Source organism: Oncorhynchus kisutch, unplaced genomic scaffold, assembly GCF_002021735.2.
Source record: "Oncorhynchus kisutch isolate 150728-3 unplaced genomic scaffold, Okis_V2 scaffold690, whole genome shotgun sequence".
Classification (NCBI taxonomy): Eukaryota; Metazoa; Chordata; class Actinopteri; order Salmoniformes; family Salmonidae; genus Oncorhynchus; species Oncorhynchus kisutch.
The window spans coordinates 1-17500 of record NW_022262635.1 but is presented as its reverse complement, the minus strand read 5'-3'; the positions used below and the strand labels follow the sequence as shown (position 1 = coordinate 17500).

Here is a 17500-nt window from a genome sequence, read left to right as displayed (position 1 = left end):
CAGGCCTATAGACTCTGGGTAAGATACAGACTCTACAGTAGAACAGGCCTATAAACTCTGGGTAAGATACAGACTGACTCTATAGATACAGACTCTACAGTAGAACAGGCCTATAGACTCTGGGTAAGATACAGACTGACTCTATAGATACAGACTGACTCTATAGATACAGACTCTACAGTAGAACAGTCCTATAGACTCTGGGTAAGATACAGACTCTACAGTAGAACAGGCCTATAGACTCTGGGTAAGATACAGACTCTACAGTAGAACAGGCCTATAGACTCTGGGTAAGATACAGACTGACTCTATAGATACAGACTCTACAGTAGAACAGGCCTATAGACTCTGGGTAAGATACAGACTGACTCTATAGATACAGACTCTACAGTAGAACAGGCCTATAGACTCTGGGTAAGATACAGACTGACTCTATAGATACAGACTCTACAGTAGAACAGTCCTATAGACTCTGGGTAAGATACAGACTGACTCTATAGATACAGACTCTACAGTAGAACAGTCCTATAGACTCTGGATAAGATACAGACTGACTCTATAGATACAGACTCTACAGTAGAACAGTCCTATAGACTCTGGGTAAGATACAGACTGACTCTATAGATACAGACTCTACAGTAGGACAGTCCTATAGACTCTGGGTAAGATACAGACTCTACAGTAGAACAGTCCTATAGACTCTGGGTAAGATACAGATTCTACAGTAGAACAGGCCTATAGATTCTGGGTAAGATACAGACTCTACAGTAGAACAGTCCTGTAGACTCTGGGTAAGATACAGACTCTACAGTAGAACAGTCCTATAGACTCTGGGTAAGATACAGACTGACTCTATAGATACAGACTGACTCTATAGATACAGACTCTACAGTAGAACAGGCCTATAGACTCTGGGTAAGATACAGACTGACTCTATAGATACAGACTCTACAGTAGAACAGTCCTATAGACTCTGGGTAAGATACAGACTGACTCTATAGATACAGACTCTACAGTAGAACAGTCCTATAGACTCTGGGTAAGATACAGATTCTACAGTAGAACAGGCCTATAGACTCTGGGTAAGATACAGACTGACTCTATAGATACAGACTCTACAGTAGAACAGGCCTATAGACTCTGGGTAAGATACAGACTGACTCTATAGATACAGACTCTACAGTAGAACAGGCCTATAGACTCTGGGTAAGATACAGACTGACTCTATAGATACAGACTCTACAGTAGAACAGGCCTATAGACTCTGGGTAAGATACAGACTGACTCTATAGATACAGACTCTACAGTAGAACAGTCCTATAGACTCTGGGTAAGATACAGACTGACTCTATAGATATAGACTCTACAGTAGAACAGTCCTATAGACTCTGGATAAGATACAGACTGACTCTATAGATACAGACTCTACAGTAGAACAGTCCTATAGACTCTGGGTAAGATACAGACTGACTCTATAGATACAGACTCTACAGTAGGACAGTCCTATAGACTCTGGGTAAGATACAGACTCTACAGTAGAACAGTCCTATAGACTCTGGGTAAGATACAGAATCTACAGTAGAACAGGCCTATAGATTCTGGGTAAGATACAGACTCTACAGTAGAACAGGCCTATAGACTCTGGGTAAGATACAGACTGACTCTATAGATACAGACTCTACAGTAGAACAGGCCTATAGACTCTGGGTAAGATACAGACTGACTCTATAGATACAGACTCTACAGTAGAACAGGCCTATAGACTCTGGGTAAGATACAGACTGACTCTATAGATACAGACTCTACAGTAGAACAGTCCTATAGACTCTGGGTAAGATACAGACTGACTCTATAGATACAGACTCTACAGTAGAACAGTCCTATAGACTCTGGATAAGATACAGACTGACTCTATAGATACAGACTCTACAGTAGAACAGTCCTATAGACTCTGGGTAAGATACAGACTGACTCTATAGATACAGACTCTACAGTAGGACAGTCCTATAGACTCTGGGTAAGATACAGACTCTACAGTAGAACAGTCCTATAGACTCTGGGTAAGATACAGATTCTACAGTAGAACAGGCCTATAGATTCTGGGTAAGATACAGACTCTACAGTAGAACAGTCCTGTAGACTCTGGGTAAGATACAGACTCTACAGTAGAACAGTCCTATAGACTCTGGGTAAGATACAGACTGACTCTATAGATACAGACTGACTCTATAGATACAGACTCTACAGTAGAACAGGCCTATAGACTCTGGGTAAGATACAGACTGACTCTATAGATACAGACTCTACAGTAGAACAGTCCTATAGACTCTGGGTAAGATACAGACTGACTCTATAGATACAGACTCTACAGTAGAACAGTCCTATAGACTCTGGGTAAGATACAGATTCTACAGTAGAACAGGCCTATAGACTCTGGGTAAGATACAGACTGACTCTATAGATACAGGCTCTACAGTAGAACAGGCCTATAGACTCTGGGTAAGATACAGACTGACTCTATAGATACAGACTCTACAGTAGAACAGGCCTATAGACTCTGGGTAAGATACAGACTGACTATATAGATACAGACTCTACAGTAGAACAGTCCTATAGACTCTGGGTAAGATACAGACTCTACAGTAGAACAGGCCTATAGACTCTGGGTAAGATACAGACTGACTCTATAGATACAGACTGACTCTATAGATACATACTGACTCTATAGATACAGACTCTACAGTAGAACAGGCCTATAGACTCTGGGTAAGATACAGACTGACTCTATAGATACAGACTCTACAGTAGAACAGGCCTATAGACTCTGGGTAAGATACAGACTGACTCTATAGATACAGACTCTACAGTAGAACAGTCCTATAGACTCTGGGTAAGATACAGACTGACTCTATAGATACAGACTCTACAGTAGAACAGGCCTATAGACTCTGGGTAAGATACAGACTGACTCTATAGATACAGACTCTACAGTAGAACAGTCCTGTAGACTCTGGGTAAGATACAGACTGACTCTATAGATACAGACTCTACAGTAGAACAGGCCTATAGACTCTGGGTAAGATACAGACTGACTCTATAGATACAGACTCTACAGTAGAACAGTCCTATAGACTCTGGGTAAGATACAGACTATACAGTAGAACAGGCCTATAGACTCTGGGTAAGATACAGACTGACTCTATAGATACAGACTGACTCTATAGATACAGACTGACTCTATAGATACAGACTCTACAGTAGAACAGGCCTATAGACTCTGGGTAAGATACAGACTGACTCTATAGATACAGACTCTACAGTAGAACAGGCCTATAGACTCTGGGTAAGATACAGACTGACTCTATAGATACAGACTGACTCTATAGATACAGACTGACTCTATAGATACAGACTCTACAGTAGAACAGGCCTATAGACTCTTGTTATGGAACTGCTTCATCAATTTATTTAATTAATCTCTATGTTGGTGAATGGAAGGTCATACCTTGGTATCTCTCCCTCTCTCTCTCTCTCTCTCTCTCTCTCTCCCTCTCTCTCTCTGTCTCTCTCTCTCTCTCTCTCTCTCTCTCTCTCTCTCTCTCTCTCTCTCTCTCTCTCTCTCTCTCTCTCTCTCTTGTTTATAGTACTACTTCATGTATAGTCCTAGAATATTTATAATACTAGTTTATATAGTACTCGTTTATGTATAGTACTAATTTATACATTATACTAGTTTGTGTATAGTACTAGTTATTTCTAGTACTACTTCATTTCTAGTACAAGTTTATAGTACTTGTTTATAGTACTAGTTTATTTATAGTACTACTTAATGTATAGTACTACTGTATTTAAAATGACTACTTAATTTATAGTACTAGTTTATTTATAGTGCTACTTTATAGTACTACTCCATTTATAGTACTGCTTTATTTATAGTACTACCTTATTTATAGTACTACTCCATTTATAGTACTGCTTCATTTATAGTACTGCTTTATTTATAGTACTACTTCATTTATAGTACTGTTTTATTTATAGTACTGCTTCATTTAAAGTACTACTTTAATTATAGTATTACTTCATTTATAGTACTGCTTTATTTATAGTACTACCTTATTTATAGTACTACTCCATTTATCTACTGCTTTATTTATAGTACTACCTTATTTATAATACTGCTTCATTTATAGTACTGCTTTATTTATAGTACTACTTCATTTATAGTACTGTTTTATTTATAGTACTGCTTCATTTAAAGTACTACTTTAATTATAGTATTACTTCATTTATAGTACTGTTTTATTTATAATACTGCTTTATTTAAAGTACTACTTTAATTATAGTATTACTTCATTTATAGTACTGCTTTATTTATAGTACTACTTCATTTATAGTACTACTTTATTTGGGCGGCAGGTAGCCTAGTGGTTAGAGCGTTGGGCCAGTAACCCCGAAAGATTGCGAGATCAAATCCCCGAGCCGACAAGGTTTAAATCTGTCATTCTGCCCTTGTACAAGGCAGTTAACCCACTGTTCCTAGTCCATCATTGTAAATAAGAATTTGTTCTTAAATGACTTGCCTAGTTAAACAAAGCGTAAATAAAAAATAAAAATAAATAATAGAATAGCACTTGTTTATTCATAGTACTGCTTAATTTATAGTACTACTTCATTTGTAGTACTGGTTTGTTTATAGTACTAGTTTATGTATAGTCCAACTCTATTTATAGTACTAGTTCATTTTTAGTATTACTTAATTTATAGTACTAGTTAATTTATAGGACTACTTCATTTATAGTACTAGTTAATTTATAGGACTACTTCATTTATAGTACTAGTTTATGTATACTACTAGTTTATGTATATGTACTACTTCATTTATTAAATAGTTCATATGTAGTACGAATTAATTTATAGTCCTACATGATTTATAGTACTAGTTTATGTATAGTACGAGCTTATTTATAGTACCAGTTTATTTATAGTACTAGTTTATTTATAGTACTAGTTTATTGTACTACTTAATTTGTAGTACTAGATTATTAATAGGACTAGTTTATAGTACTAGTTTATTTATAGTACTACTTTATTTATAGTACTAGTTAACTTATATCAGTACTTTATTCATAGTACTAGTTTATGTATAGTACTAGTTTATTTATAGTACTACTTCATTGATAGTACTTGTTTATTTATAGTACTACTTAATTTATAGTACTAGTTTATTTATAATACTAGTTTATTGTACTACTTAATTTGTAGTACTAGATTATTACTAGGACTAGTTTATAGTACTAGTTCATTTATATCACTACGTTAGTTATAGTACTAGTTTATTTATAGTGCTAGTTTATTCATAGTACTAGTTTATAGTACTAGTTTATTTCTGTCTTTATTTAACCCCCTAGTATGACTCATAATGGTGACTGTGGTTTCCCTCTCCTCCTGCAGCTTTTCCTCTCCTCTACCTCAGTATGACTCCAGGTGATGATTGGTTACTCTATGTTGTTACCACGGTTACTCTATGTTGTTATCACGGTTTCTGTTACCAAAGTTTCTGTTACCACGGTTACTGTTGCCACGGTTTCTCTCTGTGCTTGTTTTATCTGTAATCTACCTCACCTGAATCTACCTCAACACTTAGTAAAGAGACACATCGGAAGATAGGAATGAAATTATTACAAGTAACCCACAATAGATGACATTCTCACATTCTTGTGTCTAGATTTGTATGCGTTCTTAAACTGACATCAGTCCCATTAATTTTCTAATTGATATAATTTGTATTGGCTGAGTTGCCGCAGGCATCCTCAACACTATCAGCCATAACCTAACAACCATGTTGTTGTAGTAAATGGACTAACTAGCAGAGTGAATAAAGATGTACTATCAGCCATAACCTCCCTCCCTCCCTCCCTCCCTCCCTCCCTCCCTCCCTCCCTCCCTCCCTCCCTCCCTCCCTCCCTCCCTCCCTCCCTCCCTCCCTCCCTCCCTCCCTCCCCTCCCTCCCTCCCTCCCTTCCTTCCTTCCTTTCCTTCCTTCCTTCCTTCCTTCCTTCCCTCCCTCCTTACATACTTCCTTTCTAACCTCCCTCCCTTCCTTCCTTTCCTCCATCCTTCCTTTCCACCCCTTCCTTCCCTCCCTCCCCTTCCTGTCTGCCTGCCTTCCTTCCCTCCCTCCCTCCCTCCCTCCCTCCCTCCCTCCCTCCCTCCCTCCCTCCCTCCCTCCCTCCCTCCCTCCCTCCCTCCCTCCCTCCCTCCCTCCCTCCTGTAGGTTCCTGGTCAGTTTCATGGTGGACGCACGTGGCGGCTCCATGCGTGGGAGTCGTCATAACGGAATGCGCATCATCATCCCGCCCAGGAAGTGCACGGCTCCGACACGCATCACCTGCCGCCTGGCGAAGAGGCACAAGCTGGCCACGCCCCCACCGATGGTGGATGGAGAGGGATTGGCCAGCAGGCTGGTGGAGGTGGGGCCTGCTGGAGCTCAGTTCCTGGGGTAGGCCTTCACATTGTTTATTTACCTGTTTGTTAGTTTTGATGCTTCTTTCCTCATCTCCATGGAAGCCATCTGTTCTTGTAGTGTTTGGTGTTGATTTGTTATAGTGTGGTGTTTCAGTGTTTAGATAGAGGAGCTTGCCCACCTTTGTTCCCATGCCAACACAGACCCCAGTAGACACCAGCACTACTAAACTATTGTAGGTCAATCTGCTGCTTCTTCACATAGCATCATGCAGATAGCACTACTCTACGTAGTTGAACACTTCTACCATGTGTTGGATAGTCATTGAAAGAGACTGCTTATAGTCTCCATAGTTGGAGACTTCATTGAAAGAGACTGCTTATAGTCTCCATAGTTGGACACTTCATTGAAAGAGACTGCTTATAGTCTCCATAGTTGGACACTTCATTGAAAGAGACTGCTTATAGTCTCCATAGTTGGAGACTTCATTGAAAGAGACTGCTTATAGTCTCCATAGTTAGACACTTCATTGAAAGAGACTGCTTATAGTCTCCATAGTTAGTCACTTCATTGAAAGAGACTGCTTATAGTCTCCATAGTTGGACACTTCATAGAAAGAGACTGCCTATAGTCTCCATAGTTAGACACTTCATTGAAAGAGTGCTTATAGTCTCCATAGTTGGACACTTCATAGAAAGAGACTGCTTATAGTCTCCATAGTTGGACACTTCATATAACGACTGCTTATAGTCTCCATAGTTGGAGACTTCATTGAAAGAGTTGCTTAGAGTCTCCATAGTTGGACACTTCATAGGAAATAATGCTTAAAGACTAAACAAAAGAACGCAGCCTCCACACAGTGATGCTAATGGAGTATTAGAGGTAGCATTACAGAACTAGACTCCACACAGTGATGCTAATAGTGTCGTAGAGGTAGCATCACAGAACTAGCCTCCACACAGTGATGCTAATGGTGTTTTAGAGGTAGCATTACAGAACTAGCCTCCACACAGTGATGCTAATGGAGTATTAGAGGTAGCATCACAGAACTAGCCTCCACACAGTGATGCTAATGGTGTCTTAGAGGTAGCAGTACAGAACTAGCCTCCACACAGTGATGCTAATGGTGTCTTAGAGGTAGCATTACAGAACTAGCCTCCACACAGTGATGCTAATGGTGTCGTAGAGGTAGCATCACAGAACTAGCCTCCACACAGTGATGCTAATGGTGTCTTAGAGGTAGCATCACAGAACTAGCCTCAACACAGTGATGCTAATGGTGTCGTAGAGGTAGCATCACAGAACTAGCCTCCACACAGTGATGCTAATGGTGTCTTAGAGGTAGCATCACAGAACTAGCCTCAACACAGTGATGCTAATGTTGTCTTAGAGGTAGCATCACAGACCACTTCAGGTGTGGTCAGATGGCCATTTGTTCATGTGCTGTGTTGTAGGAATGCCAGTTTGTTGCTCATATCATCTTCTGTGTCTCTTATTGCTGCTTGGATGTGACTCAGTAAACTGCACCTTCCTAGAAAGCTCCCATGTCTAGACGATGGAGAGATGTTGGTTAGCCGAGTCCTGCAGCTGGGGCCACCAGGAACTAAGTTTATTGGGTAGGAGGAGCATCCATTAGAGAGACATCAGGCTATCCATGATAGATAATATTAGGACCATCCCATAGAGCAGGGGTTCCCAAACTTTTTCACTCTGGGCCCCCCTTTCCAGCATTGGGGAACATCCCGTGCCCCACCCCCCAACCCGGCCTGCACGCGCGTGTGCCACGTCTATTTATATGGGCTCAAGCACTGTTCTTGTTGGTGTAGAAGTTTGTATCTTAAAAGTGTTGTATTCATGTGATATTTGAGTGACTAAAAGATGACAACAATATCTATTGGCTAAAAAACGTAAGTGAAAAAATTACGAACATGACAAGAGGAACTGATGATGCACTACCCAGTTTAGAAAATTATACTGTTACAACTTTCAAGAGTAAGTTTAAAGTTTATTTAAGTTTAAGTAAGTTAATTTTATTTTTTTAATATTGGGGGGGGGACACCCCACAGTTTGGGAACCACTGCCATATAGAGACATCAGCCTGTCCATGCTAGGTAATATTAGCATCATCTCCATCACGACCATGTGATTACCACAGAGAGACATCAGGCTGTCCATGCTAGGTAATATAGCACCATCTCCATCACAACCATGTGATTACCACAGAGAGACATCAGGCTGTCCATGCTAGGTAATATTATCACCATCTCCATCACGACCATGTGATTACCACAGAGAGACATCAGGCTGTCCATGCTAGGTAATATAGCACCATCTCCATCATGACCATGTGATTACATTAGGCTGTCCATGCTAGGTAATATAGCACCATCTCCATCACGACCATGTGATTACCACAGAGAGACATCAGGCTGTCCATGCTAGGTAATATAGCACCATCTTCATCATGACCATGTGATTACCACAGAGAGACATCAGGCTGTCCATGCTAGGTAATATTATCACCATCTCTATCACGACCATGTGATTACCACAGAGAGACATCAGGCTGTCCATGCTAGCACCATCTCCATCACGACCATGTGATTACCACAGAGAGACATCAGGCTGTCCATGCTAGGTAATATAGCACCATCTCCATCATGACCATCTGATTACCACAGAGAGACATCAGGCTGTCCATGCTAGGTAATATAGCACCATCTCCATCACGACCATGTGATTACCACAGAGAGACATCTGGCTGTCCATGCTAGGTAATATTATCACCAGCTCCATCACGACCATGTGATTACCACAGAGAGACATCAGGCTGTCCATGCTAGGTAATATTATCACCATCTCCATCACGACCATGTGATTACCACAGAGAGACATCAGGCTGTCCATGCTAGGTAATATAGCACCATCTCCATCACAACCATGTGATTACCACAGAGAGACATCAGGCTGTCCATGCTAGGTAATATAGCACCATCTCCATCACGACCATGTGATTACCACAGAAAGACATCAGGCTGTCCATGCTAGGTAATATAGCACCATCTCCATCACAACCATGTGATTACCACAAAGAGACATCAGGCTGTCCATGCTAGCACCATCTCCATCACGACCATGTGATTACCACAGAGAGACATCAGGCTGTCCATGCTAGGTAATATAGCACCATCTCCATCACAACCATGTGATTACCACAAAGAGACATCAGGCTGTCCATGCTAGCACCATCTCCATCACGACCATGTGATTACCACAGAGAGACATCAGGCTGTCCATGCTAGGTAATATTATCACCATCTCCATCACGACCATGTGATTACCACAGAGAGACATCAGGCTGTCCATGCTAGGTAATATTATCACCATCTCCATCACAACCATGTGATTACCACAGAGAGACATCTGGCTGTCCATGCTAGGTAATATTATCACCATCTCCATCACGACCATGTGATTACCACAGAGAGACATCTGGCTGTCCATGCTAGGTAATATTATCACCATCTCCATCACGACCATGTGATTACCACAGAGAGACATCAGGCTGTCCATGCTAGGTAATATAGCACCATCTCCATCACAACCATGTGATTACCACAGAGAGACATCAGGCTGTCCATGCTAGGTAATATAGCACCATCTCCATCACGACCATGTGATTACCACAGAGAGACATCAGGCTGTCCATGCTAGGTAATATAGCACCATCTCCATCACGACCATGTGATTACCACAGAGAGACATCAGGCTGTCCATGCTAGGTAATATTATCACCATCTCCATCACGACCATGTGATTACCACAGAGAGACATCAGGCTGTCCATGCTAGGTAATATAGCACCATCTCCATCACAACCATGTGATTACCACAGAGAGACATCAGGCTGTCCATGCTAGGTAATATAGCACCATCTCCATCACGACCATGTGATTACCACAGAGAGACATCAGGCTGTCCATGCTAGGTAATATAGCACCATCTCCATCACAACCATGTGATTACCACAGAGAGACATCAGGCTGTCCATGCTAGCACCATCTCCATCACGACCATGTGATTACCACAGAGAGACATCAGGCTGTCCATGCTAGGTAATATTATCACCATCTCCATCACGACCATGTGATTACCACAGAGAGACATCAGGCTGTCCATGCTAGGTAATATTATCACCATCTCCATCACAACCATGTGATTACCACAGAGAGACATCAGGCTGTTCATGCTAGGTAATATAGCACCATCTCCATCACGACCATGTGATTACCACAGAGAGACATCGGGCTGTCCCTGCTAGGTAATATTATCACCATCTCCATCACAACCATGTGATTACCACAGAGAGACATCAGGCTGTTCATGCTAGGTAATATAGCACCATCTCCATCACGACCATGTGATTACCACAGAGAGACATCAGGCTGTCCATGCTAGGTAATATAGCACCATCTCCATTACGACCATGTGATTACCACAGAGAGACATCAGGCTGTCCATGCTAGGTAATATAGCACCATCTCCATCACGACCATGTGATTACCACAGAGAGACATCTGGCTGTCCATGCTAGGTAATATAGCACCATCTCTATCACGACCATGTGATTACCACAGAGAGACATCAGGCTGTTCATGCTAGGTAATATAGCACCATCTCCATCACGACCATGTGATTACCACAGAGAGACATCAGGCTGTTCATGCTAGGTAATATAGCACCATCTCCATCACGACCATGTGATTACCACAGAGAGACATCAGGCTGTCCATGCTAGGTAATATCTCACCATCTCCATCACGACCATGTGATTACCACAGAGAGACATCGCTTGGGCTTTTCCCCTCCTGGCTGTTTCAGCTCTTCCTGCTTGTTGGGCATGATACTCACTGCTGCACCAGTATCCTGCTATCATGACTGCTGATCCTTTCCCAAGTTTGGTTACTAGCCTGAAACCTCCCTTAACAATATGACTTTGATCTGAATGATGGAGAAGGCTGGGTCTCTATGTCCTCAGTCTCTGATAAGTTTCTACTCCTCTCACTAGGTAGTATCTCCTGTCACGTTAATGTCCAGAACGGGAGTAGATTGCAAGGAGGGACATCTTGATATTTGTTTCATACAAGTTTTCAATTTGCTTGATAAAATACAAAATGAGGCTACATATCAATTCTTCCTCTTGAGGTATATTTTGTGTGTAATTCTCCTCTGTGGCATTTCATAGGATATGGTTATATCATGCCTACATCGCTGGTTGTTTTCCAGTTCTGTATCATTCTGAGATCTCATACTGGGACTGTCTACCTTCACATAGTGCAGCTTCTCGTCAGCTTCAGACTTGTCTAACTGCATCGTGTCTGTTCTAATAAATCCAGCTCATTGACATATGTTCCCATTCCGTTACAGACGCTACCATGAAAGTCTTTCAGGTCTATTTGCTCTGCATGTGCACCTCCCATCCTCATCTTCAATACCTCTCCAACAACAACTTAAGATATGAGTATAGAAGTCATGTGACATCATACCAACAGCATCTTCACCTCTCCTCTGTCATCCCAGTCGGCTCAGGAGGGGCGGCCATATTGGGGCTGTAGTGTTGTAGTTTGTGTGTAACCACTGAGAAAGCCCTGTGGTTCCCCCTACAGCCCTGTGATCGTGGAGATCCCCCATTTTGGTTCTATGAGGGGGAAGGAGAGGGAGCTGATCATGCTGAGGAGTGAGAATGGAGAGACCTGGAAGGAACATCAGTACGACTGCAAGACAGATGACCTCAATGAGCTGCTCAACGGCATGGATGAAGGTATGGACTATATTATAGGACTATCATTGAGATGGATGACAGTATCGACTTTTATCTACCTCCACAGAGCTGGACAGTTCAGTGTAATAATAATTATGTTGTCTCTACCTCCACAGAGCTGGACAGCTCAGTGTAATAATCATTCTGTTGTCTCTACCTCCACAGAGCTGGACAGCTCAGTGTAATAATCATTCTGTTGTCTCTACCTCCACAGAGCTGGACAGCTCAGTGTAATAATCATTCTGTTGTCTCTACCTCCACAGAGCTGGAGAGTTCAGTGTAATAATCATTCTGTTGTCTCTACCTCCACAGAGCTGGACAGTTCAGTGTAATAATCATTATTTTGTCTCTACCTCCACAGAGCTGGACAGTTCAGTGTAATAATCATTCTGTTGTCTCTTCCTCCACAGAGCTGGACAGTTCAGTGTAATAATCATTCTGTTGTCTCTTCCTCCACAGAGCTGGACAGTTCAGTGTAATAATCATTCTGTTGTCTCTTCCTCCACAGAGCTGGACAGTTCAGTGTAATAATCATTCTGTTGTCTCTTCCTCCACAGAGCTGGACAGTTCAGTGTAATAATCATTCTGTTGTCTCTTCCTCCACAGAGCTGGACAGTTCAGTGTAATAATCATTCTGTTGTCTCTACCTCCACAGAGCTGGACAGTTCAGTGTAATAATCATTCTGTTGTCTCTACCTCCACAGAGCTGGACAGCGCCAAGGACCTGGAGAAGAAGCGTATATGTCGCATCATCACCAAGGATTTCCCACAGTACTTTGCGGTGGTGTCTCGTATCAGACAGGAGAGCAGCCAGATGGGCCCTGAGGGAGGAGTCCTCTCCAGCTTGACACTTCCATTGGTTCAGGCCTCCTTCCCAGAGGGGGCGCTCACCAAGAAGATACGCGTGGGACTGCAGGTTAGTCTGGTCACAGTGCTGAACTGTTCTGAGAACAGGTTAACCGTCACACTGTACCTGAACTGTTCTGAGAACAGGGTAACCGTCACACTGTACCTGAACTGTTCTGAGAACAGGTTAACCGTCACACTGTACCTGAACTGTTCTGAGAACAGGTTAACCATCACACTGTACCTGAACTGTTCTGGGAACAGGTAAACCATCACACTGTACCTGAACTGTTCTGAGAACAGGTAAACCATCACACTGTACCTGAACTGTTCTGAGAACAGGTTAACCATCACACTGTACCTGAACTGTTCTGGGAACAGATAAACCATCACACTGTACCTGAACTGTTCTGGGAACAGGTAAACCATCACACTGTACCTGAACTGTTCTGGGAACAGGTAAACCATCACACTGTACCTGAACTGTTCTGGGAACAGGTAAACCATCACACTGTACCTGAACTGTTCTGGGAACAGGTAAACCATCACACTGTACCTGAACTGTTCTGGGAACAGGTAAACCATCACACTGTACCTGAACTGCTCTCAGAACCTGAACTGTTCTGAGAGCAGGTAAACCATCATACCTCAAATCAAATCAAATCAAATTTATTTATATAGCCCTTCGTACATCAGCTGATATCTCAAAGTGCTGTACAGAAACCCAGCCTAAAACCCCAAACAGCAAGCAATGCAGGTGCAGTTAAACCATCACACTGTACCTGAACTGTTCTGAAAACAGGGTAACCATCACACTGTACCTGTTTACTGTAGTTGTTATGAGCCGAACTAATCACTTGTTGAATAAGTGTTTTAACTGTGGAACAGCGTTTCTGATTGGCTGATTATGAACTTCGATTCTGATTGGTTCTAGGCCCAGCCGGCTCCTGATGACATGGTGAAGAAGATCCTTGGTAACCGGGCAACATTCAGCCCCATAGTGACGGTGGAACCTCGACGCAGGAAGTTCCACAAACCCATCACCATGACGATCCCGGTCCCGCCCTTGTCAGGGGAGGGGGTTAGCAATGGCTACAAAGGAGATTCCACCCCCTGCCTGAGGTTGCTATGCAGCATCACCGGCGGAACCTCTCCTGCCCAATGGGAGGACATCACTGGGACCACGCCCCTAACCTTCGTCAACGACTGTGTCTCCTTCACTACCAATGTCTCTGCCAGGTAAGACTGTCTCCTTCACTACCAATGTCTCTGCCAGGTAAGACTGACTCCTTCACCACCAATGTCTCTGCCAGGTAAGACTGTCTCCTTCACTACCAATGTCTCTGTCATGTAAGACTGACTCCTTCACTACCAATGTCTCTGCCAGGTAAGACTGTGTCTCCTTCACTACCAATGTCTCTGCCAGGTAACACAACTGACTTTACTGGGTTGTTACGTCCATTTACTTTCCATATGGTTATACTCTAAAAGCTTAAATATTAACACAATGTTACAGATGACATGAGGTATTCTCAGTGTTATTATACTACAGATGACATGAGGTATTCTCAGTGTTATTATACTACAGATGACATGAGGTATTCTCAGTGTTATTATACTACAGATGACATGAGGTATTCTCAGTGTTATTATACTACAGATGACATGAGGTATTCTCAGTGTTATTATACAACAGATGACATGAGGTATTCTCAGTGTTATTATACAACAGATGACATGAGGTATTCTCAGTGTTATTATACAACAGATGACATGAGGTATTCTCAGTGTTATTATACTACAGATGACATGAGGTATTCTCAGTGTTATTGTACTACAGATGACATGAGGTATTCTCAGTGTTATTATACTACAGATGACATGAGGTATTCTCAGTGTTATTATACTACAGATGACATGAGGTATTCTCAGTGTTATTATACTACAGATGACATGAGGTATTCTCAGGGTTATTATACTACAGATGACATGAGGTATTCTCAGTGTTATTATACAACAGATGACATGAGGTATTCTCAGTGTTATTATACTACAGATGACATGAGGTATTCTCAGTGTTATTATACAACAGATGACATGAGGTATTCTCAGTGTTATTATACTACAGATGACATGAGGTATTCTCAGTGTTATTATACAACAGATGACATGAGGTATTCTCAGTGTTATTATACTACAGATGACATGAGGTATTCTCAGTGTTATTATACTACAGATGACATGAGGTATTCTCAGTGTTATTGTACTACAGATGACATGAGGTATTCTCAGTGTATTATACTACAGATGACATGAGGTATTCTCAGGGTTATTATACTACAGATGACATGAGGTATTCTCAGGGTTATTGTACTACAGATGACATGAGGTATTCTCAGTGTTATTATACTACAGATGACATGAGGTATTCTCAGGGTGATTGTACTACAGATGACATGAGGTATTCTCAGGGTTATTGTACTACAGATGACATGAGGTATTCTCAGTGTTTATTACTACAGATGACATGAGGTATTCTCAGTGTTATTATACTACAGATGACATGAGGTATTCTCAGTGTTATTATACTACAGATGACATGAGGTATTCTCAGGGTTATTATACTACAGATGACATGAGGTATTCTCAGGGTTATTATACTACAGATGACATGAGGTATTCTCAGTGTTATTGTACTACAGATGACATGAGGTATTCTCAGTGTTATTATACTACAGATGACATGAGGTATTCTCAGGGATATTATACTACAGATGACATGATGTATTCTCAGTGTTATTATACAACAGATGACATGAGGTATTCTCAGGGTTATTGTACTACAGATGACATGAGGTATTCTCAGTGTTATTATACAACAGATGACATGAGGTATTCTCAGGGTTATTGTACTACAGATGACATGAGGTATTCTCAGTGTTATTATACAACAGATGACATGATGTATTCTCAGTGTTATTATACAACAGATGACATGAGGTATTCTCAGGGTTATTGTACTACAGATGACATGAGGTATTCTCAGTTTATTATACAACAGATGACATTATGTATTCTCAGTGTTATTATACAACAGATGACATGAGGTATTCTCAGTGTTATTATACTACAGATGACCTGTCCTTGTCCTCTGTCCTGTGTGTGTTTCTAACCTGTATCTGTCCTCTGTCCTGTGTGTGTTTCTAACCTGTATCCTGTGTGTGTTTCAGGTTCTGGCTTGCTGACTGCCACCAGATCCCAGAGACTGTAGGCCTTGCCACCCAGCTGTACAGAGGCTCATCTGTGTTCCTTACATGGCCAAGTTCGTGGTGTTCGCCAAGATGAACGACCCTATGGAGTCCCGCCTGCGCTGCTTCTGTATGACAGACGACAAGGTGGACAAAACCCTGGAACAGCAGGAGAACTTTGAGGAGGTGGCCAGGAGCAAAGACATCGAGGTGGGTTTCACCTGCTGCTTTCACTTCCTATGTACATCTCCTGCTCTCATCTATCACAATGCTGGGGAATGTATTCCTACACCATACATGATTCTAGAATGACTTGAACACTGTATGGTTAGACCAAGCTGTGTGATCAGGATGTCATTATGCTGTTGTCTCCTAGGTTCTGGAGGGGAGGCCCATCTATGTGGACTGCTATGGTAACTTAGCTCCTCTGACCAAGGCTGGACAGCTACTGGTGCTCAACTTCTACGCATTCAAAGAGAACCGGCTTCCTTTCTGTGTGAAGGTACACATACTATACTACTGTCTTGATGTCCTCCACTGAGTCATGGCCTGGGTAGGAGGCTGCTTGATGTTCTCCACTGACTCATGGCCTGGGTAGGAGGCTGCTTGATGTTCTCCACTGACTCATGGCCTGGGTAGGAGGCTGCTTGATGTTCTCCACTGACTCATGGCCTGGGTAGGAGGCTGCTTGATGTTCTCCACTGACTCATGGCCTGGGTAGGAGGCTGCTTGCTTGAGTCTCCACTGACTCATGGCCTGGGTAGGAGGCTGCTTGATGTTCTCCACTGACTCATGGCCTGGGTAGGAGGCTGCTTGATGTTCTCCACTGACTCATGGCCTGGGTAGGAGGCTGCTTGATGTTCTCCACTGACTCATGGCCTGGGTAGGAGGAGGTGCCTGACCCGGTGATGCACTGACTCATGCCTGGGTAGGAGGCTGCTTGATGTTTTCCACTGACTCATGGCCTGGGTAGGAGGCTGCTTGATGTTTTCCACTGACTCATGGCCTGGGTAGGAGGCTGCTTGATGTTCTCCACTGACTCATGGCCTGGGTAGGAGGCTGTGATGTTTTTCCACTGACTCATGGCCTGGGTAGGAGGCTGCTTGATGTTTCCACTGACTCAT

At 42.3% G+C, this 17500-nt stretch overlaps 1 pseudogene; it reads left to right on the top strand.

The window, feature by feature from the left end:
• The window catches only part of LOC109884543 (ankyrin-3-like), a 30550-nt pseudogene extending 13618 nt beyond the window's left edge, over positions 1-16932 (top strand).
• Positions 16933-17500: the final 568 nt, after the last annotated feature.